The 26,379-nt window shown below is 36.6% G+C and overlaps 3 long non-coding RNA genes across 4 annotated transcripts in view; all 3 read left to right on the forward strand.

The window, feature by feature from the left end:
* Positions 1 to 3,252: 3,252 nt before the first annotated feature.
* On the forward strand, positions 3,253 to 5,863 carry LOC116892019. The gene is made up of 3 exons (XR_004386889.1): positions 3,253 to 3,341; positions 3,621 to 4,630; positions 5,576 to 5,863. It is a non-coding gene; the product is annotated as an uncharacterized LOC116892019 (long non-coding RNA).
* A 14-nt stretch (positions 5,864 to 5,877) lies between these two features.
* On the forward strand, positions 5,878 to 8,946 carry LOC116892018. 2 transcript variants are annotated; one of them, XR_004386888.1, is made up of 5 exons: positions 5,897 to 5,958; positions 6,093 to 6,178; positions 6,335 to 6,422; positions 8,525 to 8,618; positions 8,901 to 8,946. It is a non-coding gene; the product is annotated as an uncharacterized LOC116892018 (long non-coding RNA). The 2 variants fall into 2 exon arrangements; XR_004386887.1 differs by having other exon boundaries at positions 5,878 to 6,178.
* A 1,601-nt stretch (positions 8,947 to 10,547) lies between these two features.
* LOC116892020 overlaps positions 10,548 to 26,379 on the forward strand; it is a 51,087-nt gene continuing 35,255 nt past the window's right edge. Inside the window, exons 1-4 of the long non-coding RNA XR_004386890.1 lie at positions 10,548 to 10,971; positions 11,261 to 11,391; positions 12,042 to 12,104; positions 15,043 to 15,133. This is a non-coding gene — a long non-coding RNA (uncharacterized LOC116892020). The remainder of the gene's footprint in view (positions 10,972 to 11,260; positions 11,392 to 12,041; positions 12,105 to 15,042; positions 15,134 to 26,379) is intronic.

Below are 26,379 nucleotides of genomic sequence, written 5' to 3' on the forward strand. Positions count from 1 at the left end.
TTTCTGAACAAGTTGTCTATATGTCTTTCTTTTTTCAAATATGATTTTCTTTTTCTCTTTTACACTTTCCCTTTCCTCTACTCCTCCTACATCCCACATAACCTCCTGTCTAGCCTAGATTCACTTCATTTCTGTCTCACATCCCAAAAGAGACAATGATCCCTCCAAGAGACGATAGAACTTAAACCTGAAGCAATAAGAGAAAGCAAAAGTTCTCACACTGAAACAGGACAAAACAACACAACGAGAGCACGAGTCCTAAGAACAGAAAAAAGGGTCAGAAACACACCCTCACACACAAGACTAACAGCTGCAACAAATATACAGAGAATCTGGTGCAAACCCATGCAGGCTTCCATCTCTGTGAGTCAGTGTGAACCTGGCTTAGTTGATTCAGTGGGATGTATTCTCCATTCCCTCTAACTGCTATAATCTTTTGTCTTCCTTTTAAGTGGGATTCCTAAGCACTAAGAGGACAGAATCCAATGGAAACCTCCAGTTTATACTACTTTTTCACATAATTTCTGGTGGTGGGTTTGTACATCCATTCCCATCTGATTCCACAGGAAACTTGCCTGGTCATCTCTTCTTTATGACAGAAGCTAGAGGGAGAACAATAACACATTGCTTCACTATGTATCCTCAATGTGGCTGAGTTTTTTCTTTCTTTTTTCTCCTGATTATGCTTTTGTAACTCACATATTGTTGAAGTCAAGCACATAAAAGCTGAGTAGATTTATAGATCCATTCTTAGGGATCAGAAATGCTTTAAAACCCTACTTCATATATAAATGTCTATGAGTAATATCCATCCTTAGATTTTAATCAATGCATATAGCATTTTTATGCATGAATGTGTTTATATGTACTTCCAACTGTGTTTGTAGACACATAGCATGAATATATGGTTGTATTGGGGACAGATGTCTATGCCGGATGTCTTTCTCAATCCTTTTACTTACATTTTGAATTTTGAGGTAGAGTCTCTAATTGAATCTAGAATTCACAATTCGACAATTCTGGATGACCTGTAATTCTCAATTCTTCCTGTCCCTGACTTGCTTCTACTCGTATTACATGTGTGTACCATAGCACCTGGGTTTTCACATAGGATCTGGAGATTAAAGTCAATTCCTTACCCACTTTACCCACTGAGATATCTCCTTAGCCCAGTAAATTGATTTAAAAAATATATTATTTATATAAGAACTAAATGTTGAAAAAATACAAAGAGAACTGGGAAATAAGACATAATGTATGATGAAGAATCTGTCAGGAAAAAGAAAACATAAGAAAATGATATCAGAGTCTTGATATGAGTGTATATGATCGTAAACTTCCAGAATTCAGAGGATGGCGAAAGGAGGAATAGGATTCAAGAGCATCCTCAGCTACATAGGGAATTGTAGGCCATCCTGAGCTACATTCAATTCTGTCTTTCAAAGTATGTATGCAGAAAGTTCACTGCATTGCATTGATGAAAATGCAATGTTTGGCATCCCTTAAAGACCAATTGAGGATGCTCTTTTGGAAAGTTCCTGTTTTTAGATAAAAGTTGTTCAGCTGTAGGATATAATTATTTGAGACTGCCTATTCAGCAAATCTCTAGATCTTCCTCTCTGTCTCTGCCTTCGGAGGGTTAAGCTTATAGGTACATGTCAATAGTTTGTAATTTTATAGTCAAAGCAAGTGACACTGGGGAAAGTCAGGTGTTACTCAGAGTTTTTCCAAGTTACATCAACCTCTATCTGATCTCCACTCTTTTAACGGATGGATAATCTTCAAGTTTTGAGAGAAGCGAATAAGTAGAATATAACAGAAATTTAAGGATCTGTTCATTCATGAGCACACAGTGAAGGTCATAGCATGTTTCTACCAGGCTAGAAGTGTTATACGTTAAAAAAAAACATACAAGGTGAGAAATTGGCAAAAGATGGTAACTAATAAATATTTGAAAATCTTTGTTTAGAAATAGGTAAAAAAAAAAGCTGAATGTTTGATAGTGACTTAAGAGAGTCAACTTAACCATTAAATCTACAGATGAGAGAAACATTGTTGTCCAGCTATCTACCATAAAGGGTGGCCCGAGGCAAGAATTAATGTGGGAATCTGGAGGCTGTGTCTTGACTTGAGAAAAAAAAAAAAGAAGTCACCATCTTAAAATCCTCGAATTAAGTGTTTTTATTGTAATGCAGAGAGAATATATGTCAGAAGACTAAACCATTAATTAATTCTTGTGTGACTTGAGTATAAAAGATAATCTGTATCCCTTCTTCCCACTACCTGCATGAGACTTGCTGGGACACCCAAAAATAGAGTTTCCATTTTTAATTCCTGGAATTTAATTTTTAAGGGATGCATAAAACTTGAATCTAAAAGCTGGTGTTTGGGTCCTCTAAGACTGAACCCCCAGTGGACTAGATTGTTGGGGGAGGGCGGCAAGGGGGGGATGGGGAGGAACACCCATAAAGAAGGGAGGGAATGTTTGCCCGAAACCGGAAAGGAATAACACTGAAATGTATATAAGAAATACTCAAGTTAATGAAAAAAAAAAAAAAGCTGGTGTTAGGGAGAGCTGCAGGGGAACCAAAAGAACACCATTAGAACTAGGTGAATGGAAAAGAGTACATTATTTATATAAAATAGGTTACTCTGAAGATGAGGGGCAAGAGAATCGGGCAAGGATATGGGGTGGAAAACAACTGTGCATATGGCAACAGACCAGGAGATAACAAGAATCCACTGGATTTGCAAAAGGTCAGGAACCATGGGTAGGATACTGGACCGGTGAGAGGATATAGGTAAGGAGGAGATAGGAGTATATCTCCCAGAAGAATTGCTTGTTGCATTGAAGAATTTTGTAATTTATTTATCATTGGGTTTATTCCTTAAATGTTCTCTAAACCAAGATGCCTGTTTCCGAGTAAAGCACAGAAGGCTCTTTTCCAGGCTTTTTCCTCGAAGTTTGGATTTAGGAAGAGTCCAAGTTGAAAGGAAACAACTGCTGGGCACACAGGCTAGCAGGCTTCGTTTACCTTTTTTCTGTCTACTTTTCTCTCTCTTTCGCCTTTTATGAGGACTCCGTCCTACAAGGAAAATAAGTTCATGTCAGTTTATATATTTATTTATTTATAAATCTTTTTTTCAGGCTTAGATAAACTTTCTAGTCTAGAAATTCAGAATGACAGCTCACATTGCCACCTAGTGTCCACTAGGTGGAGGCCGCGAACAGCCTGCTGGGAAGCTGCAGATGGGCAGGGTCTGCAGCTGCGCAGAGAATGAAATGGATGGTCCAACACAGACAAGGCCGACCACTCCACCGGATGAAAGCCTTGTCAGAGGTAAGCTTTGAGGTCTCTGACTATGATGGGTGATGGGCGTCCAGTGGCTGAAGAGGGATTCACTGTGAAGGCATAAGTTGAAAGTCACTGTGCTGTGGGCAGTCTTCCCTGGATTCTTAGCATAGGTACAGATACTCTGGTGTTTCTGCATCTTGCTTTGTACTACGCAGTGCACTTAAAACAACGTCATGGGTTTTACCTTGTACCTCAAATTATAACGTGTAATTTTACGTTTTATTTTCTTTCATATGAGCCCCTCCCCGTGCATTTTCTATCAAGCAAATCTGTAGGTAACTATGTTTTTTATTGGCCTATTATTTGTAAAGAATTTTAGGAAACAAAGGGAATTGCTACATATTGTTTTTTTTTTTTTAATTTAATCGTTCTTAAAGAATAAATGTCTGGCCCTTTTAAGAGATCTGTTTGATGCATGTCCAAAGCTAGGACCTGTTTGGGGTTTGGTGTGTATCTTGTTATTTTTGCATGTTTCTTTTATGCAAATTATTAAATTAACAGTATTCCTATAAAAACTATATTATATTTATTTACTTAGGTTTCTAAAGTAGGTTATTTAAATTAAATTATTCCTTGAGAAGTTCATTTGTATATATAATGTTTTTAGATTATGTTTAACCCTAAACCTTCCAAGTTCCTCCCTGCCCCCACTGTGCCCTTCCCAATTCTCTTCCTGCCCCCAAATAAAGTACTGAATCCTGTTAGTGTTCCTTGATGTACATTCTTGAGTCATGAAAAGCTACACCTAACCGCAGCCCTGAAGAAAAGTTACATTCTTTTGCCTAGCAGCCATCAGTGGTCAGGCTGAGAGTCAGACAGCACACAATCTCAGATGTGGTTATAGCCTTGAATCGTTAGCTTTGTGTGTTTGGCTTAGATTTCTGGAAGAAACCACGAAATGGGGCTATTTGGAGTGGCATTACGAGAAGGAGCTTACCAGAACACAGGTATTCTTTCACCTTTTGGGGGAATTTCTATAAGTTTATAATTGTCCATACATACATACATACATACCTTAATTATACTTAATTGGATCTGTTTCTTTTGAGTTCATAGGAAGAAAAAATTAGATACTAATTTAGGTCTGCTTTCTTTTCTAACCTGCATTTTAACGTTTAGATTTTACCTAAAATTCTGATGCTATAAGGGGACTGAGGCTAATATTGTTGGTTTTCTGCTAAAGACTAAAATCTATCATTTCTTTACAGGTTACCAGTTCCTTTTCATTGGAAAGAGAATTCTTTTCACATCAACTATATTCAAGTCTACAACAGGTTAAATGTGACCATGTTTATGATCAACTTCAATAGAGCATGAATAGTCTACCTCATTTTGTTTGATTATACATAGCCTCTTTATCAGTGAGAAATATGACTTCATTGATTTGAGAAATCAATACAAAAATTGTATGCAGGATGGTTACAAAATCATACCATGGAAGCAACATTTCTAATTGCAGTTTTCTCAGACAACCTTTTTGTCATTTGGGGAGGGAATGTCCAGTTATTTTTTAACCTACCTGGGTAAGATTCCTTTCCTCATTACTTTCAGAAATCAGGCTTTTTATGTACATTCAAAAAGGAGGTATGCTGTTTTGTCCATATTACTTCCTAGGGTAACCCAACTTACTGTTTACTGTATACAAAGTGTAGGATTAATCTTTATGTTAAAAAATGTATACAATTTCAAGACAAGACCATGCAAGTGCTTTAGTGCATTACAGTAATTATCTTCATCTTACCCATGAAACCTTTCATGACCCAAGTGACTTTGTAGTTATTAATAATTATATTGGTTTATTACTCCTGCACAACACCCTTTTCACAGTGTTACATACACGAGGTTTCGATTTTTTTCCACCCCATCTTTTTATTTAGTTCTGTGCCTCTTGTATAATAAAGTACATTTCGTGGCAGTTAGGCATGTAGTTGCCTAAGGATGGAAAGTATTGAGAAATTTTGATATTCTAATAAGATATCCCTATAGCTACTGTGGAGAAAGGTGTACTAAAATTCTCACGTTAATTAAGACTGTTTTCCCTTCCTTTTTAGTTGTAATATATTTTATATATGCTAGAAAACACATCTATATTCTATATTCAGGGATCACACTTTATTCCATTGATTGAGATATATTTTTATTTCACACTATATTTTGTTTCTAGTATTATTTTTGTTTGTTTTCTTGCTGCTAATTTAGATGTTAATGTTTTGTTCCAGTTTATAATCTCTCACGGGCAGAAGATGACAGAACTGACCTACTACAGAGGAAGGTATGAAGAGTTACAGCGAGCAAGTATGGGCCATTCTCTCAGGTATTTCTGCAGAAGCCACACATTATAAGTGCACCAAACTTATGTATCATTGGTAAGAATTGCTCACATGTGTTTATACATTATGGCCGTTTTAAAGTATAGATTAACCCGTAATGTTCAAGAGAGAGCCTCCTTGTTTTTCTTTTAAATTCAATTGTTTTGACTTCGTGCATATAGTTATTTTGTCTATATGTTTTTTGTTTTCTTTTGGGCAACATTTCCACTCCTGGTAGCTACTGTGGCCAGAAGATGATACTAAATTTCTGAGAACTGGAGTCAAGGGTGATTGTGAGTTACCATGTGTGTACTGAAAAAGGAACACAAGTCCTTTGGAAGTGCTCCTAACCCAAGCCATATCACGAGACAGAGTCACCTTAGCTTTGTTGTTGTTGTTGTTGATGTTGTTGTTGTTTTTGACACAGAGTCTCTCACAGGGACCTGAGTTTCACAGATTTGACTGCCTGACCAGGGACCTCCAGGGACATGGAAGTCTTGACTTTCCAGTGTTGTGAGTTATAAGCTCATACCTCTGTGCTTCCCCCATTTCTGTTTTTGTTTTGGTATTTTTTAAGATAATTTCTCTGTATATCCCTGACTCAACTAGAACTGGCTCTGTAGACCAGGCTGGCCTCAAATTCCTTGATCTGCCTGTTTCTTTCCCAAGTGCTAGGACTGAAGATGTGTACCACCATCACCCTACGGTTGTAAGGAAGCAATACGTGTCTGACTGAAAAACGGATTACTTAGATAAGGTACCTTGAATATTTTCTCATATCTCATACAAGAGATGAAAACTAAAGATAGAAGTAGTCATTTAATATAAAGCAATAAAAAATACAGCAGTATATAAAAATATCTCATTTTATAGATAATGATGGACTTAAATGTTTTACTTTACCCAATAACCAACCTATTCTAAATGCCTACTTACAGCAGTCTCCTGGAACCTTTATAAGTACAAGCAAAGTATATTGTGATTCAAAGTGTAGCTAAACTTTAGAATACACACACACACACACACACACACACACACACACACACACACACACACACACACACCGCACTGACGATGCTCTACCCTTACCATTCTAGGGTCAATTCTGTATCTACCTCAAACTCAAAAATTCAGTCTCCAAACCATATAGAAAGTTGGTACACAATCGCGAATATTTAAAACAGCTGGCAGTAAGTTTGTTGTGGCATCCTACATGGTCCCAAGAATTAGAAAATTATGTCAATGAAAGGTAAATTGGCTATACAAAGAAACAATTTTGAAGTTCAGCTAGGTGTTTGTATCATTGTCCACTTCACTGTTTGCATGAATATACTGTGTTAAATATGGTGCTGATATAAGAGGATGAAATCAGATAAATTTCTCCATATTAACATAAAACTTCACATAATTATAAAATAACTTCAAGATAACAATTTACGTTTTTTCCTTTTCATCCCCAAACATAGAAGAGCAATGCTAGGCCTCAGAGGTGATTTGATGTGTAGATGGAGAATGACAGAAGAGCTTCTATTTTTATCTAGCATTCCAAACACTGTCTTAGGCAACCACCCACGATTCAGTGACCTTTCTCCTTTCTACTTCCCCTCGAAAGTTGTATTTACAGTCAGTGGTTTGGATGGTGGTATGTCCCTCACGTCTCCTAATAGATAGTCTCAGAAATTGTCTTACACATAATCTAAAGAAATCTGTGGGCTAGAGAGAGGGACCTGAGAATGAAAGCATACAACATCCTTAGTTCCCACCACGGAAGTCAAGTTCTCTGTCATTCATGTGCACATATCTCCATTACCCATGGCTTTAAATAATTAATAATATAAACCTGAAGGATTCCACTAGTCACACTTTGTCATATGTGACTTTTAGTCAATAGAAGCTATCAAGATATGTCACCCTTCTATTGATTCATCAGCTATGGGACTTTTTCCATTTTTGGGCTGTCATCAATGTCCTATTTGTACCAAACAGACCTTACTTGTGTCTCTTCAAGAAAAGACAGACAGTAAATTATGTCCTGATCTAATTTAAGAATTTTTCCTTGCCAAAGGTCTATGTATTTTAAACTTGCATTAAATAGTCTTTATATAGAGAAATAGGCTGTTCTCAGTCTTGCCCAGGCAGCTCTCCAACTCTTAACCTCATGTAATCATTCATATTTAATTTCCATTGAGCTGTGACCACAGGTACACCTCTAAGCCTAGCATATTTTCCTTTGCTATGTTTATTTTTTTGAGTTCCTATGTAGGATGTCTTTTGATTGAAATGTAGCTGAACATTTATTTTGCTTATATCAATTGCAGCATTGTCAAAATATTTTCATATTTTGAAGGAATTTGGTGGGTCTCTTATGACTTTTATGTTCACAAGAATATGTCATTTTTATATATGTGGGTTATGATTTATTTATCCTTGACTAATAGACTTTGTTAAATATAGAATCCCTCATGTTATTTTCTCACTAAACACAACTCTCAGTAATCTTGGGACAAATGTTGAGTAGAGTTATAGAGGGAGTGCATATCTGTTTATTTCTAATCTGAAAGTTGAGCCTTTGAATATAAAATGATGTGTACGACTTTCTTCTCTCCTTAGTTTGATGAGTGTTTTATTGTGAATTGAATTCTGATTTGTGATATATTTCCTCTGCCCTCGTCAGAAAACCACTTAATTTTTATCATACTCTGTGTATAGTGTGACACATTAACTATTTTTTTAAATCTGAAATGGATATTTGTTATTGTGGGGTATTTACCAGAAAAGACTGCTTGGACATGGGTTTATTAGCTGGCCAACAAATCCACTGGATGTTCAGGATCCAGTGCCTCATTGAGACTTTTTCAGGATGACCCTTGAAGAACAATCTTGCTTTGGGTTGAGATACTTCAGTTATGAAGACCACTTAGCCAGAGGCAGAACTACAGAAGAAAAAAGCAAGGTCAGTACATGTAAGAGAGCTTCTAGGAGCAATTATTTTGATGAGTTAGGATTAGGTCTTTATTGTAGTTTTGGCACTGTGTACATGCTGAGTTTTACACTACAAATAATACTTCAGCCAAAGAAGTGTGCTAAGTCTTCAAAGCTTACTCAGGTCTGGGACCCTGTTGCATTTGTGACTCACATGCAAAATGTGCCCATGTGTACTTTCTCCATGTTATCTTTGTTTCAAAAGTATTTTTGAAGTTTTCACCTGCATTTTTACTTTTCTAATTGAAAATAGATCTACCTGAGGACCAAGCTATGTCACTCTTTGGAATATACCCAAAAGATGTCCCATCATGCCACAGGGGTATGTGCTCCACTATGTTTGTAGTAGCCTTATTGATGATAGACAGAAACTGGAAAGAACCCAGATGCCCCTCAAGGGAAGAATGTATACAGAAAATGTGGTTCATTACAGAATGGAATACTACTCAGCTATTAAGAACAAGGACATCCTGAGTTTTGCAGGCAAGAAGATGGAACTGGAAAATATCATCTGAATGAGGTAACTCAGACCCAAAAGGACATGCATGGTACGTACTCACTAAGTAGATATTAGCCAAAATATTACAGAATACCTAGGATACGTTACACAGAACACAAGATGATTGTTAACAAGCCAAAGGGCCCAAGTGAGGATGCTTCAGATTGAAGAAGAAAGCAATCACTGGAGGCAGAGGAAGGCAGAGACATAGGTGGGAGAGAGGAGGGGAGAGGGGGAAGGGGTAAAGGGGGACATGATCAGGTATTGTGGGGGATAGGAGAGACACCCCAGGTACCAGGAGAATGAATGGAAATATGTAACCTCATGGGGTGGGAGGTGAGTGACCCTCTAGAATGTAGGTGAGAGAAGCTCAAGAATCAGAAGGAGGGACCTTAGATGGAATGCCCAACAGTAGAGAGAGGAAACTTGTAGAGTCCACCTCCAGTAGAAAGACAGGACATCAAGTGCAGGGATGGGGTTGCCATTTCACAGTCAAAAACACTGACAGAATTGTTCCTCTCTAAAACAACTGCAGGAACAAAAAAGGAGAAGAGACTGAGGGAAAGGAGATCCAGTGACCTGCCTAAATTGGAATCCATCTCAAAGGGAGTCTCCAAGGCCTGATAGTATTACTGATGTTATGGTGTGTTTACAGATAGGAGCCTAGTTTGGCTGTCCTCTGAGAGGTCCAACAAGCAGATATTAGACCAAGACTGATGCAGGTATGTATATCCAACCATAGGACTGAAGTCAAGAACTGCTGTGGTTGAATTAAGGAAAGGCTGGAAGAAGCTGAAGAGGTTGGCGACCCCAAAAGAAGACCAGAAGTCTCAACTATCCCGGACTCCTGAGATCTCTCAGACATTGAGTCCCCAACCAGCAGCATACAAGAACTGGTGGGAGGAAACTGACACATATACAGCAGAGGACTGCCTGGTCTGGCATCAGTGAGAGAATCCTTGCCTAACCCTTTAGAGACTTGAGGACCCAGGGAGTGGGGAGGCCTGGTGGGTGAGCATGGGAAAATCCTCTGGGAAGCAGGATGGGAGGAGGAATGGTATGAGGAACTGTGGGAGGACAGCCTGGGACGTGGGTAACGAATGGATTGTAAAAAATTTAAAAGTGGAAGATTTAAAAAAAATCTATGTACATTCTTTTTTGCTTGAATATAGGTCAATGTCTTCGAGTAACTGTCGGTTGCCTTTGGTGTCCAGATGATGGTGTGAGATCCCCTGAACTGGATTTACTGACATTTGTGAGTTGCCATGTGGGTTCAGGAGAGTGAACCTGGTTTCTCTGGAAGAGCAGACAGTCCTTTTTATTCCTGAGCCATACCTCCATTCCCTCTTCCGAATTCTGTTTTTAATTCTTCCCTCATATTACATTCCCCAAACAGAGCTTTTCATCTCTCCTCTCCTCAGGGTCAGTCTTCCCCACCTGTCCACTCCCCCCAAGACCTTTCCTGTATTATTGTCATGTGTGTCTCTAATGTAGTATCTTGTTTGTGGAGTTTTGTTATTTGGTTACACAGTCATTGCTAAAAGATTTGTCGTAAGATTTAAATTTGTGTTTTGTTTTTCAAAAGATTGTAAAGGAAATTTATTGTGTTTCCAAAATATTGTCAATATTAAAATATGAAAACTCTCTATGTTTATTTAGTGGTTCAGTGGTAGCTATCAACACGGCAGAATCCAAAATCAACTTGGAGGCAAGTCCTTCGGACATCTGTGAGGGGTCATCTTGTTGTTTGAAGAACCATCTTAATGGTAGCTAAGAACATCCCCTGGGTGGAAAATCCTGTATTGTATAAAATGATGAAGGCAGGGTGAGTACTTGCATGAAGTTGAATGAATTAGGATTCATTACTCTCTGCTTTTTATATTGAGAATATATTTTGATCACTACTTCCCCTTCCCTAACTTACCTTCCCCATATCTCAACCCATTCAATTCTATACATTCTTTCTCTCTTTAGACAAAAAGAAGCAGACAAGCTCCCTGATTCTAAGTTATGAACGTAACGTGATCAGTTATGTTACACATCCTGCCACTGTGACTTCCCAATGATGGAATTGAAACTGCAAGTCAAAATAAATTTTCTGCATTTTTCCCTAGAGAAATGACTTCAGTTCAACATGAAATTAATCCCCTAGACCATATAAGAGTGCAAAGGTGACCTGACCATCTGAGCCTTCAGGAAGACATGCTTCATGGATCTCAATTTGGATTTCTGAACAGAAAAACAGGTCATTGGTAGATAAGTTAAACTTTCAGAATCAGTTATTTCTATTTAGTGTACTCAGCCTTGTGAGTTTGTATGGAAATATGGGGAGCATTAGTAGAGTTGGGAGGCAGAGGGAGGGTAGACATGATGTAAATAAAGTACCCTACATGAAATTCTCAAAGAATCTTGGAATGCATCATAAAGTTTCAGAATACTGTTTACACAGACATCAGTGTACATTGCCCTGAAACTTGATATTTTGAACTTATTTTGCACAATTACTGTTTTAAAAGGTACTCCACAAATTTAAATCCCTACTTAGTTGTATGCCCCGTAGAGTTCTGAAGTCTGTCTCCACACTCTTAAATCTGTGCACTGCTAGGACTAAAAGCATTGATATAGTTTATTTTCTGTTTGTATCATTTAAAAAGTACATTGTAGACATGTCTTTTCAGGGATTCATTTATGCAGGAAAGATACTCTTCTTTTAATGTTACAGTGAAAACAGTTACTATATTTGTGGCATGGTAGTATTTTCTTATCTCTATGTGTTTTCAAATGGGCTATTTCATTCATTGTGATGTTACTTTACTCAGGCTGTACTCAGGTTTTTCTGTTATTATTCATGTTGTTTTTGTTTTCTTTGTCATTTTGTGGTCGATGCTACTTTAGGTATCATCAATTACTGGTACTTGTAATGCACAGCATTGCCATGAAGAAAACGGAATTAGCACAGTAAGTGTATACAGAGGCAAAAAAACTGAATATAACCCACCCCGTTAGTGGTGGGTGTAGGCTAATTATCCCTATGCTAGAGATTTTCTACCCATGCTTTTTCCAATTGGTAAACATTGCTACACCAAAATTAAACTCTGCATTTGGTTAATTGCACCCTTTAGAGTCTATAAGTCATATTTCAAAAGTGTTTAACATTGTCTTCTATTTATATTTTTCTAATATTTGTTTTTTCCATAAATATGAAGAATATTGTTTTAATTGAAAGACATTTTTTCATAAAGTATATTCAAATCACAGTTTCTCCTCCCCCAAATGACCTACCTTCATGCCCCCCTCTTTCTCCCTCTCTCTTGAAAACACACACTGACATTAACACTAACAATGACATTCATTAAAACACAGAGCAAAACACACACACACACACAGAGAGAGAGAGAGAGAGAGAGAGAGAGAGAGAGAGAGAGGAGAGAGAGAGAGAGAGAGAGGGAGAGAGAAATGAGACAGAGGAGACAGAGACAGTCCGAATCAGAGACACAGAGAGACACAGAGACAGAGAGACAGTCAGAGACAGAGACACAGAGAGATAGAGAGAATGAGAGAATAAAATACATAAAAAAGAGGTGGTGAATACTTTTAATCACAGCCCTCTGGAGGCAGAGCCAGGCAGATAACATGAGTTGTACAATGAGAAACCCAGGTCAAAAAACTCCCAAGAGAAAGAATTGCATAAAACACAAAATTAGAAGCAAAAAACCAGTAATACAACAAAATGGTAAAATGAAGCAATATGAGACAAAAGTCTGTAAGATACCATTGAGCTCAGTTTGTGTTGGGCAGATAATTCGGGCCATGAGGCCAACCTTCAAATTTAATCAATATATTCATTCATATATTTTTTCCTTTACACGTGGTTGTCAGTTGGAGGTAGCCTTTTACTTAGTGATGGGAGCCCGTTCATGTGTTCACTTCCCCCTTTCAGTGCTAAGATCTTATCTAGCTTGAATCACAGCAGCTGGCCACACTGCCACAATTCCAGTGACTTCATATGTGTATCACCACTCCTATGTCTGAAAGATAGTGTTCCCATGGTGTTATCCATCATCTTTGGCTCTTATACTCTTTTTTTCCTCCTCTTCCACCTAGCATCAAACCCTGAATAGAGACCTGAAAGACATATCATTTATGAATGAGTGTTTCAAGCCTCTCATTCTTTCTACACTGTTCAGCTATCAGCCCATATTTTCACTACATACAAATATACATACATAAACACATACATACATATAAAAAATGTGTATACATTCATAAATGAAATATAGTATATATATATATATGTACAGTACATTATATATAATGGATATGTATAATAGCTAATATTATGTTATAATATCTATAATGTCATAACATATATTATGTTTATGTTATTTTACATTTATACTTTATATTATATATGATGTATTTTTTGTTTTTATGAGTGTATGTTTGTCTTAGAGAAATAAATTTTAATGAGATATTGGGGAAAGATTTCCCAAAAATATTCTATGTTTATGGGTGGGATTATCATTGCTTTATTTTTAAAATTGCTAACTTTCTGGGTGACTTAATATCTGTATATATTATACAGACAGTAACACTTATGGAATTTTATTTGTATAACTAATATTTGAGTTTTTTTTAAATGAAAGAATTTAGGGAATCTCAATATTTTTCTCTGTTTACTTGGAGAGGATCTTATAATTGTTTTCCAGTCTTGTAGTAAGGTTGTTCTTTACACTAACTCTTTATGCATTTTAAATCAACATATTTGGGTCATATTTTCCTTTCCATGGCATATAATCATTTATTTATTTGGGCAGATTTATGCTGTATCACACACACACACACACACACACACACACCCTCTACAAATAGTTGTATTTAATTGTTTTCATATTGTATATTTAGAGCATATTATTCCTCTCCTCCAACAACTCCCAACTCCTTCCTGCTTTCTGACTCACCAAATTTCATGTTCTTTTTCTATCTCCTAATGCCACCAAAACAAAAAAAAAGAAAATCAAACAAAACAATGATAAAAACCTATCAATAATACAAACCAATACCAAAATTAAATGAAACTAAACAACAAAGCCAAGAAGAAACAAAAAGCCCCCCTCCCGAACCTGAAAGCATATATGCTTTACCATTTTGTGTTTCCTAATTACTTTCTGACCAATGACACAAGTTGAGTAAAAAAAAAAAAAAACCTGCCTGTCCTTTTTCCAGTAGGTATCAATTTCATATAGCTTCTAATTAGAGGCAAGACTCCATTTCCGTTTCTCCTGTTTACCTCCGAGACTTTTGTTCAGTTTGAACTCAGAAACCTTGTGTATGCTTGAATAATCGCTGTGAGTGCAAATGTTTCTAGGTCCTGTTGTACATGGAAAAGTCTTATTCCTAAGAGTCGTCTATCATCTCTACCTCCTAAAGTCTTTCTAATTTCCCTTCCCCATAGATTTGTGATGCTTCAGGGGAAAGGTTCGATGAAGAAGTCGTACTCAGGACAATGCTCCAAAGTCTCTCACTGTCTGTACAATATCCAGTTGTGGTTCTCCAGGCTAGTTCCCATCTACTACAGAAAGAAGTTCCTCTGATGTGAGTTAAGTAATGCACTGGTCTATGTGTATAACTATGTAATTACGAGTCACTTCATTGTAATGTGACATTTGCAGAATTATAGTGGTTTTCTGGTAGGCCCATTTTTGGGTTCTTGAGTACATTAACAGTGTCTTGTATGAGTCTTGATTTTAATATATTGGGTCATAAATTCAATAAAAAAATAGGTGATTACCTCAGTAAAATTTGTGCCACATTTACAGCAGTATATTCTGTAGGCGTGTCAATATTGTGGGTTACAGGGTTTGTAGCTGAGTGATAATGATTATTTTTCCCCCAGGAGCATGCAGAGTACCTTCCAACTCCATGAACATTACATGTGAAGCTTCAAGTTTGGTATCTGCACAATTTCTCCATGATTGATGACAGAAGTAAGTGATACCTTTCTGTAGCATTAGGGCTTTATCTTCAGGTTGTAGAGAGTAACTAATTGCCTTGTCAATATCTTGTTTGGGATCTTCTGTGGGACACCATTGACTAAAACTCAACCAAACAGTCTATTCCTAACACTGGGCAGATTATTTTGTGGCATAGTAAATTCAGTTAAGGTAATGGTTCCTCTAGTCTGTGATGCCTATGTTTAAATTCCTCTCATATATATGAAGTGCCTAAACATTTTTTGAAATATTCATTCAGAAGTATTGCTTCTTCCAGGCTTGCTTCTCATGGCCCTGTATCTTTAACCCAGCAGAACCTTATGATTTTTGTATAATATTTGGAGTGTTAATTTTCATTTTATGTTGAAATATACATATTTTCTGCTGGCTCATGAGTCTTCAGTCCGTTTCCCCACAATACCAGATCTTCCTCTCCCCATCCCCATCCCCTTTCCTCCTGTTCCTCCTTCTTCCCTTGTTCAAATGTCTTTATCGAAGCTAATTTTTCATATGTTTTGAAACAGTAGCAAAAGTTCAATTTCTCCATCTTTACCTTTCTTTATCTGAATATCATGTTACTTTTGGTTTTAATTGCATTTCCTCATGAAGTTTAGATGAAGTAATAAACCTTTGCTTTACTTTGGGATACTCTTAGTCTCTAATAGCTTTGATAACTAAGGTCTTCTTAAAGCCAGTAAAAATCCATCGAGTGATATTAATAGTCTTTAAATATACCTCTTGGACGTTCAAGCATTATGTTACTCATTTATCCTGTGTTTTATTTTTTTTTTGAGTCTTGATTTAAAGGAGGTAAATTCAAGAATTACCTAACCGGTCATAAAGATCAATAAAAATAAGGTAGATTACCTGACTATTTGGTAAAATTTATATTTTGTCTACATTTATTCACTTCATTGAATCTGGAAACAACAAAATATATTTTCTTGGGAGGAAAATTTGGTTACAGAGGTGGAGGAGACTGCAAACTATTGTGGGTCTCAAGGAACATTTGGTTGTGACAGGGTTTGTAGTTTTGAGATTAAATAATTAGATTATTTTCATTTCCATGTAGAATGTGCTTATTACTGTTGGTTCTAAAAGGTAAAATAGGTGAGTAATTTTGTCCCTCTGTTTTTCACTGATATTTCCATAGAATCATTTATTTAGGCGTATTGGTGTATCTAATTCTTTTTTAGTAATTCCATAGTATTGTTTGATAAATTTTCTTCTTAGCACCCAGGTCATTTTTCGTTTCTCCCTACATAATTCAATTTTATGAATATGCAACCTCCATGATTGATGACAGAAGTAAGGATACAATATCTTCTTCCTGATAGCCATTTTCCTCAGGGCTTTATCTTCAGTCGTTGGGGAGAGAATATTACTTCAATTGTGATAAATATAAAAAAATTGTCAATATCTTGTTACAATTCCTTAGGAGATATGCCACTGTTTAACTCCTCCAGTAGCAGGAATTAGTTGGAACAATTCCATTGACTAAAACTTCAAACATGAAACAGTCATATTTACCCTTTAACACTGGGCAGATTATTTTGTGGTGCCTCCAGAGGACCTGTAATCCAGTTTATAGAAGCAAAGCTAATGGTCCAATGGTCCTGAATTATATCCTCAAATATGGAGATGCCTCAAGACAGCTGTTTAAACAGATCCTCTCAGAAGAAGTTCTGCATATATGAAGTGCCCTCAGTCAAACATTTTTTTGAAATATTCATTCAGAAGTATTGTATTTAGATAATGTCCATTCTCCTTCTTACACCACTGTCTCCTAAAATGTATGGAGGAAGAGGTTGGGGGGATGGAATAGCGGATTTCTCAAGGTGAAGCCATGAGGAGGTAATAGTTGAAGTGTAGATAAAGAAAATATCCAATAAACATGAAAGAAAGGAAATAGAGGCACAAAAGTGGAGCAGAGACACAAGGAAAGGCCATACAGACATCACTTCACCTTAGGGTTCCATCCCATCTGCAGAACCAAACCCCTGAAACCATTAAGCAGGCTACAGTGCTTGATGACAGGAGCCTGGTATGTTGTTCCCGAGAGGTTCTGTCAGCACCAGACTGAACTTTTACAGCCAAATCCACTGACTGAGCCTTGTGCACCAAATGGAAGAGCTTAGGGGAATGACTGAAGGAGCTAAGCGATTAAACCCATAAGAGAACAATATCAACTAACTGGACCACCTAGAGTCCCAAAGTGTTAATAAACCAACCAACTCCAAATAATATACATTTGGGATTCATGGCTCCAGGATGGCCCATCTGCATCACTGGGGAGGGCAGGTGCTGGTCCAGTGAAGTCTTGATGCCCCAGCATAGGGGGATGCTAGAAGCAGTGAGGGATTGGATGATAGAGAAGCACCTCACAGAGGGGCAAAGGGGAGGTGGATGGGAGAAGGGAGTTCACAGAGGGGAAACTGGGGAGAGGACATCATTTGAAATGTAAATGAACAAAATGCTTAATAAAACAAATGTAAAAAGAAGTCATACTGAAGAACTATTTTCTACTCTACTATTTAGGCTTGATCGTGGATTTTAATTATTTTAATCCCCCACCTTCGGATATTTACGGCATGGCAAGTGCGCTTTTTATGCTTGTGATCATTTTGCTTTCTGATTGTCCATTGAAGAGTTTTTCTCACAAGGCCTTATATTTTTATCAAATTATTTTGTGCTCCATATAGCTTCTCCGTTTCTAATCATATTCTCCTTTTCCTTTGTAGGTGATCTAAGTGGTAAGGAAGAACAAGATCTCAGGACTGCTTCCATAACCTTTACTTAAGATATTGAAAGTACAGAATACTATAAGAACTTTTTTTGCTAACTAGAACGTGGAGGAATTTATTTTAACTAGTGTACATTGGAAGCTGACAGAGGGATACCTAGGATTTTATTCCATGCTGAGATACCACAATTCTTACTCATGTCCACAGCATTCTTAGATACCTTTTTAAAAGGAGTCTAGCAGAGGCAAAAAGTTCGAGGTGTCTACACTGTAATTAAGAATTATATGAGTTCATGCATAGACAGTGACAGAAAGGCTCAATTCTGCAACTCACAAAAGTTATCTTTGACTTTTTAAAGGAGCTGTCTACTAGAGAGTAGCTGGGAATGGAAAATTTGATGAGCCAATTGAGAAGATTGAGGAAGCAGAGAGCTGACATCAATTCACATTATGGCACAATTTCAATATAAACGTAAGTTTTATATTGAAATGGGAAATATGGAAACAGCATAGAATTGTGATCTTTGGAAAATACATAATTTATAATTGTAACATTCTACCAATATTTGAAGTATCTGACTAGGAACATATTAGTTGAATTTTATAGTATATTATTGATATTTCACTAGGGGCTTTTTGATAAATATAGCAATGCAATTTAAATTCATTTCTATTTCCTTTTACCATTAAGTTCTATATCATAGAGAGAAATATACAAATATTAATAAAATAAATAATTTTGCAATTAGGACCAATGGCACATTTTAGTAGTATATAGCCTTTTCCCTGAAGAAATGTTGATATAGTATGACACTAACAACCGAAGTTCATAGGATCTTATCTAGTTATTATAGTTGCAAGCAATAACATGTCAACAGACATGCACTGTTTGACTCACTTAAACTCTAATAATATCTAAAAATAAAGACAGAGCATTGAAATAATTTATTCTTCAAACAGTTTAGAGTAACATTCATATCATGGCGAAGAATATTTTATTCATGTCCTTTCTGAAAATAAAGAAGTTTCATACCTGTAACGTGCTGAGCAGCCTAGTATTCAGACAGCACAGATATTGGCAAGTTTATGAACATACATTGAGCACTTATTAACAGTGAATAGTTTTTTTTATGGAAGGAGACTCTGTTGAAATCTTCTTGGGTTTGGGTAAAATGGATCTCTTTGCTTTCCTGCATCATTAACTTTACCCTCTGGCAAGTATTTTTAGTTCAAATGCCTGTCTATCATATAGTTTCAGTAACAGAAAACCTTTCAGTCGAGTTCTCGATCTGGACTTCCACTGGTTGGTTTTTGTAGTTGATCTACAAGTCATTGATTTATGTGTCTCCCTAAGGGAGATGTTCAACAGGAGAAAGACGATATTATTTTCTAGGCTGTAAAGATCTCCTAAGTTACATACTTTGTTATGTTGTCTGGCCATTTTCATACATATAAAAGTATACTTTTTGTGTATATTGAATTTATTTTTGCTCTATTTCATTGGATATTTTTTGTTTTACCATTTCAAATATCATCCATCCCTTCTCAGTATCCTGTCCAAAAAATCCCTATACCATCCTCATCCTTTTCTGTGATAGGGAGTTCCCCACCATCAATCTGTCCAGTCACACCCCTCCTTGATACTCCCCAATAGGGGGTCCAGCTCCACGAAACAAAGTCTTCTCTCCCACTGGCAGCTCAACAAGCTATTCTCTACTATATGCAGCTACAACTAGTCTGTCCATGTATTCTTTTGATGGTGATTTAATATCTGGGATCTCTAGTTATTAGAATTGTGGTTCTTATGAGTTTGAAACCCTTCAGTTCCTTTTCTTTCTCTAACTTCTCCAATATTGACCCCATTCTCAGTTCAATGATTGTTGCAAGAGTCTGCCTCTGTATTTGTCATAATCTGGCAGAGCCTTTCAGAGAAGACAGCTACATAAGGCCCTTTCCAGCATACCTGTGGCATCTCCAATAGTGACTGGGATGATGGCTATATGTGTTTGCCAGGATCCCTAGGTTGGGTGGTCTCTCAATGAGCATTCCTTCAGTCTCTGCTCCAAACATAGTCTCTTTGTCTCCTATGACTATTTTTGTTCCCCCTTCTAAGAAGAACTGAAGCATCTGCACTTTGTTCATCCTTCTTCTTGAGCTTCATGTGGTCTGTGGATTGTAACTTGGTTAATCTGAGCTTTTGGGCTAATATCCAATTATCGGTGAATGCATACTTGTGTGTGTGTGTGTGTGTGTGTGTGTGTGTGTGTGTGTGTTTGTGTATTTGTGCGATTGGGTTACCTCACTCTGGATAATATTGTATAGTTCCATTCATTTGCCTATGAATTTTATGAAGTGATTATTTTTAATCACTGTGTAGTGCTTCATTGAGTAAATGTACTACATTTTCTGTATACATTACTCTGTTGAGGGACATCTGGGTTCTTTCCAGTTTCTGGCTATTATAAATAAGGCTGCTATGAACATAATGGAGCATGTTTTCTCATTGTATGTTAGAACATATTTGGGTATATGCTCAGGAGTGGCATAGCTGGGACCTCAGGTAGTACTATGGCCAATTTTCTGAGGAACCTCCAGACTGATTTCCAGAATGTTTGTACCAGGTTGCAATCCCACCAACAATGGAGGACTTCGTTTCCACATTTCCTGCTTACTGAAGGGAATTTTGCCTGGTTTGAATCTCTGAAGGTCTTGTGTGTTCTGCCACTGTTTCTGTGCAGTCATATGTTTATTTGTCTGTCATGGATAGAAATGACATTTTCCTTGGAGTCATCTATTATGCCTGGCTCTTACAATCTTTTCACCCCCTCTTCTGCACAAATCCATGATGCTTGGAGGAGAGATTTGATGAAGACTTCAATATAGGTCAAATTATCCAAAAGTCTCTTCCATTTGTCCTCTTGGGTCTGGGCAATTTCCTATCTGATGCAAAATGAAACTTCTCTGGTAAGGGGTTTAGTAATACCTTGATTAATGACATTAGGAGATCATATTATTGATATCGTTTCTTATCCGAATAACAGTTTTGTTTTTTTTTGGTTATTTTTCGAGCTGGGAACCGAATTCTGGGACCTTGACACTTTCCTGAGCAAGTGCTCTACCAAATAACAGTTGCCAGAACCCAGGTAGCATCTCAGATTCTTGGCAACTTTATCAATATCAGATGTGTGTCCAACTTACGGAATGCCACTTAAATCCAATTAAGTTGTTTGTTACTTCTGTATTATATGTGGCATCATTGAAGTGATGTATATTACACAGAGTTCACTTCTATAGGTTTCCTGTGTTGTATATAGTCAAATTGATGATTTATCTGTAATGTGCCAAGTATTCAACTATTATGGATGCTCATTAGACCAGAAGTTTCTAGTTGAGAAGCAGATCATCTTGTGTATGGTCAGTGTTTTAAATTCATAATATATTCAGTTTGTGGAGAGTAACTGATAACCTTAACATTACCATGTGTTACTGGAAGGAGAATGGCATTGAGCATTGATACACAGAAATAATACACACCTGACTCTGAATTTTTTCTTTGCTGTCACAATATATCAAGGTTGTAATTGTCTCATCCAACATATGGTAACTTCATTTTAATTACTTTCAAGGTATATTTGAAACACATTTTAATGAATATTTCAATAATCAAATTAAATTATACAGGTAATGCCATCACATAATTTCTACTCTTTCTGTCCAACGGTAGTTTCTTTTTTTGTACCTCATTAGCTGCCAAAATCATGGTCTACTCTTATAAATTAATAACTTAATAAGGGACTTGTCCCAGGAGAAATCTCATCCTCTCTCCCATAGCCTCTATTTCTTACCTGTAGGTCTTCAGTTAGCAGTGAGGTTAATAACATTTTCCCCAATTCACATTGGTACAAGAACATGTGGCATCATTTAAAAAATCTTTTTCAATATTGCCATTATTTGAGATAATTTTGTCCAATTTTCCTGTTGCAACAAGAAGATACTTTCCCACAGCAGGTATATTGTTTCTCTGAATCTTACACCTTTTTTACCTCTTCCACAATGTCTCTGAGTCTTGGTTATAATATGATTCCTGCCCCCTCCCTCTTTTTTTCTTTTTTGTGTTATTTTATCAACTGGTGTTTTGAGCACAATTTATTTATTCTGTGCATTTGCACTAGTTGTGTAATTTTCTGCTAGTCTTCATCTGCTTTCAAATGAAGTTTTCAGTGAGCATGAGAGTTACATTATTTAGGCCTGAAAAAGACACAAAATTAAATTGTAGTTAGAAATTATTCAGTTTCAAAACCATGGCTGTGGTGAGCTTTCATGCAAGATCTAAAACTTCACCTTCATGGACTGCTGACCAGGTATATAGTATACGGGATGATTTTTCTTCTAAGTCATGATATAAGTCTACTTACTCACCAGACTAGTGTGAACAATTGAGGTATGGCTTTGAGCAAGCAAACCGTTGATACTCTTGTAATAACTAAGATTTTTAGAAATGATGACACATAAGGAAAGATGGGAAAATCATAATGTTTTCTCATATGTTTTGTAGCAGTGTTATCTATAGGATAACAATACAACATTATGGTAAATAATTTGTAATGTAAAGCAGATTGATATGGACACTCTCTGTATCATGTCCATATTTCAATGGGATTCTCAACTTATTATAGCATATTGAATGTAGTTTAGGACACACTGATGTGTGGGGCCATATTAGCTTCAAGTGGGACATACTCATTGCCACACTTAAATCATGCTCTAGTTCACTACATGATTTGAGTTCATGAAGAAGAGTGAGACATTTCCTATTTCCAAGTTTTCATTCAGTATTTAGAACACAAAATTGCAACTGAAAGGTTTTAGAGATGAGAACAAGATTGGAGGTTTATACAGGTATATATTTAGGGTCCTTGGAAAACATTATGATTGTTACATATCATTTTTAGAACAAAAGATACAAGCTGGGAATATGTCTTAATTAGCAACACACTTGCCTTACAGACATGAGTATGTGAAATTTCTTTGTAGAATAGGTACATAAAATTCAGGAGTAGTGTTATTTGTGAGCTACCATTCCAAGACAATGATAGGAAATGGTAGACAGACTGTTTTTGCCCCTTCATTTGGACTACTTGGCAAATCCTAGTCCATTATGAAACATTATCTCAAACAAGAAGAGGGAGTAGTATTCAGCATCATTACAGTATTTTCTAGACGATAGAGCAGATGAACATATGAATTCCCAACAGCTAAGACTATGCAAAAGATTTGCATCAGTTTAAGCTAGCAATTACTCCACTATAGCTGGAAGAAGATCTCTGATCTGGGTATTTATTGGCAATTTAAAGTCTGTGGGATATGCATGAGTAAGGATCTTTCAGGGATGTTTGCTCTGTGAAGATACCTGTTCTTTAGTAGATTCTCCCATATGAATGCAGTCAACCTAAATTTAACTCATTTGTAAATATATATATATATATATATATATATATGGATATATTGAATATACATATATATGTATATTTATGTAGGTACACATGTGTGTATGTATAATTTTGTGGTCATGTTTTTCTCCTCAGCTCTTCCAAACCTTCTCAATGTCTTAACCCATTTATCTCTTTACCTTCTTTATCTCTTTAGAAAAACAATGAGAAATATAATTCTAAATAATATAAAATAGGGGGAGAAACAACATAAAAAAGACAAGAGAATTTCATGCAGAGCGAAATCACAGAAAGAACACCAATAACAAGACAAATTACAGAGCCTGAAATATACAAGCATTTTATCAATAATGTAAAAATAAATTCCGACACAGCAGTATGAGGAAAATATCAATGATACAATGAAATTTGTTTTAACTTGGCTGTCTTCTATTGGCATGGACCCTACCTTTTTTAATGTAGTTTGTATAAATTAAATCAGAATTCATAGGGAGAAAACTTCATTTTCCTCAGAGAAGTTGATAAATGAACATATCTACGTGAAACAGATCATAATTTTCCTTTCATGTTGGGATCTCATGGGTTTTGACTTATATAATCCCTCTTAAATAATGCCACTGTCTCTGTGAGGTTATATGTGCCAGTTCTGTTATGTCTTCAAGGCATTGCTTCATTTTGTCTTTGAATCTCATTGACTTCTGTAATATTTTGCCCTCCTGTCTTAGTTAGAGTTTTACTCCTGTGAACAAACATCATGACCAAGGCAGCTCTTATAAGGAGTATATTAAATTGGGGGTTAGGTTCAGTTTTAGATGTTCAGAACGTCTTCATTAAGGCGGGGAGCATGGCAGCACCCACCCAGGCATGGCACAGTAGATGATAGCTTCATTTGAAGGCTGCTAGTAGAAAATTGACTTCCAGGCAGCTAGGACTAGGGTATGGAAACCCATGCCCACAGTGACATGTACTCCAACAAGGCCACATATACTAATAGTGCAACTCCCTTATCCAAGTATATACAAATGATCACCCCTCCTCTTTAGCAAATACTGATTTTTTTAAAAAATAAAATTTGAAATTGACTATAATAGTAGTTTGACCTCTTGCTATTCTGAGCATACATATTTACTTCACACATAAATAAAAACATTTGTTTATATACACACACACACACACACACAAACACATGCAAGGACATAATATTCTGATCAATATAATAACTCGTGACTTATATCCTTATGAGAACACCCTAAGAGATTTTAAAACTCAATAGCACACTGTACATAGCCTTTTGAGTAAGAATTAGAAGGACAGAGAAATGGAATGAGTCCTTCTTGTATAGGAGTCACAAAGAAGCGCCAAGAAGTAGATGCATGGTTTAGTCTGGAAGTACCACACTGTCTATTTTATCTATTGTCAGCTGAAGTAAAGTTCCCACTTAAATTACTTTTTTCCCTATCTCTATACTCATTCCATTTCCATTTCTGCTTCAAAACAAAGGAAGGAGTGATAGCTCCTTGGAATCTTACTTTCTCCCCAGAATACAGTTTTGATTTTTGCTTACTTGCTGACCTGTCTCTCTTTCTGATGATTCTGCTTTCAGATGTCATTTCTTAACTCAGTTGTTGATTCTAATTATTGTCTCAGAAGATTTTTTACTTCATCCTTTTGAAAACTGGGAAACCAGAGAAATTTTGTTTTTATACTCACTTGGGGGACCTCCTCTGTTAAGAATCTATATCTAAACCACCAAATCCAAAGAGAAAAAATAGAGGGACCCATGGCTCCCTTCACATATGTAGCAGAGGATGGCCTTGTCAGACATCAATGGGGAAAGATGCCCTTGGTCCTCTGAAGGGTGATTGTTCCATTATAGGGGAATGCAAGGGTGAGGAGGCAGGGAACACCCTCAAAGAAGCAGGCAGTTGGGGGTAGGACAGGGGTTTGCAGAGAGGAATCCTGGAAAAGCTAAAGCATTTGAAATGTAAGTAAATGAAATATCTAGTAATAAAAAGGGAGTTTTCTATACAGGGGCAGATCTCAATCACGCCACCATGAGAATCTCTGAGGAGATTAGAAATGTTCCATTGACACGGACCTTTCACCTTACAATCCCTGGTTTGAGAGCAAAATTAATAGAACACAGGCATCTAAGCTTTCTTCCATCATCCTACCACCTACATTAAGAATCTTAGTGCTTCTACTTTGTCATCCAAGTTCAAATAACCGGTTACTGCTGTGAAATATGATTTTTTTCCTTTTCTTCCCGCTCATGTTTTTGACGACAGGTGATATGAGAGGGGCCTATACCTACTTTTTGTAGAAAGAACTTCAGCCATCAGAATTTTTCTGTTTATTTGTATTCTTCAATTAGTGATGAGTGCGTCTTCATCAGCATTCTGTTCCTGCCAATTTTTCAGTGTGCAAAGCCATTTGTGTTCATGTGGCTATCTAGTTTTTCTGAATTGTTTTTGGACTCATAAAATTTTTCCTATCATTTTTATCATACATAATATTGCAGTTATTGTATGTCCAGTGTTATGTTTATTTCCTTCATGTCTTCTTCGTTGTGGAAAAAATGAGGAGGGGAAAATTCAGGATTAGGACACATTTCAAGAGAGAAACAGTAAAGCAATTCAAAAACAAAATATGTATTAACTATTATTTCATCACGTAAGTTTCTAAGAGGAAGAGTTTTCATGTCATAAGGCAGTGGGTGATGAATTGACAATAACATCTTGGGAAGCATATGGAATGATGAAGATTGAGACGTAAAAGAAAATATACAATAGGGACACAGAAGAAGAAATGCATATGAGAAAAGACAGTCACACCCTCTTGTTCATGAAGGAACAGCAATTAGATTACCACAGGAGATCATTTAGGGGACCACAATAAAAATTACGAGATGACGATGTCCATATAAGTGTATGTCATTTGGAGATAGTGTGTTTCTTCTAAACATGCACTGTGTAAAAGGTTAGTAATTTTGAAATTGTTGTTTTCACTAATTAATGGATTTATTCACTCTATAACCCAGTTACAAT

This window comes from Rattus rattus, chromosome 2, assembly GCF_011064425.1.
Source record: "Rattus rattus isolate New Zealand chromosome 2, Rrattus_CSIRO_v1, whole genome shotgun sequence".
NCBI classification, from domain to species: domain Eukaryota; kingdom Metazoa; phylum Chordata; class Mammalia; order Rodentia; family Muridae; genus Rattus; species Rattus rattus.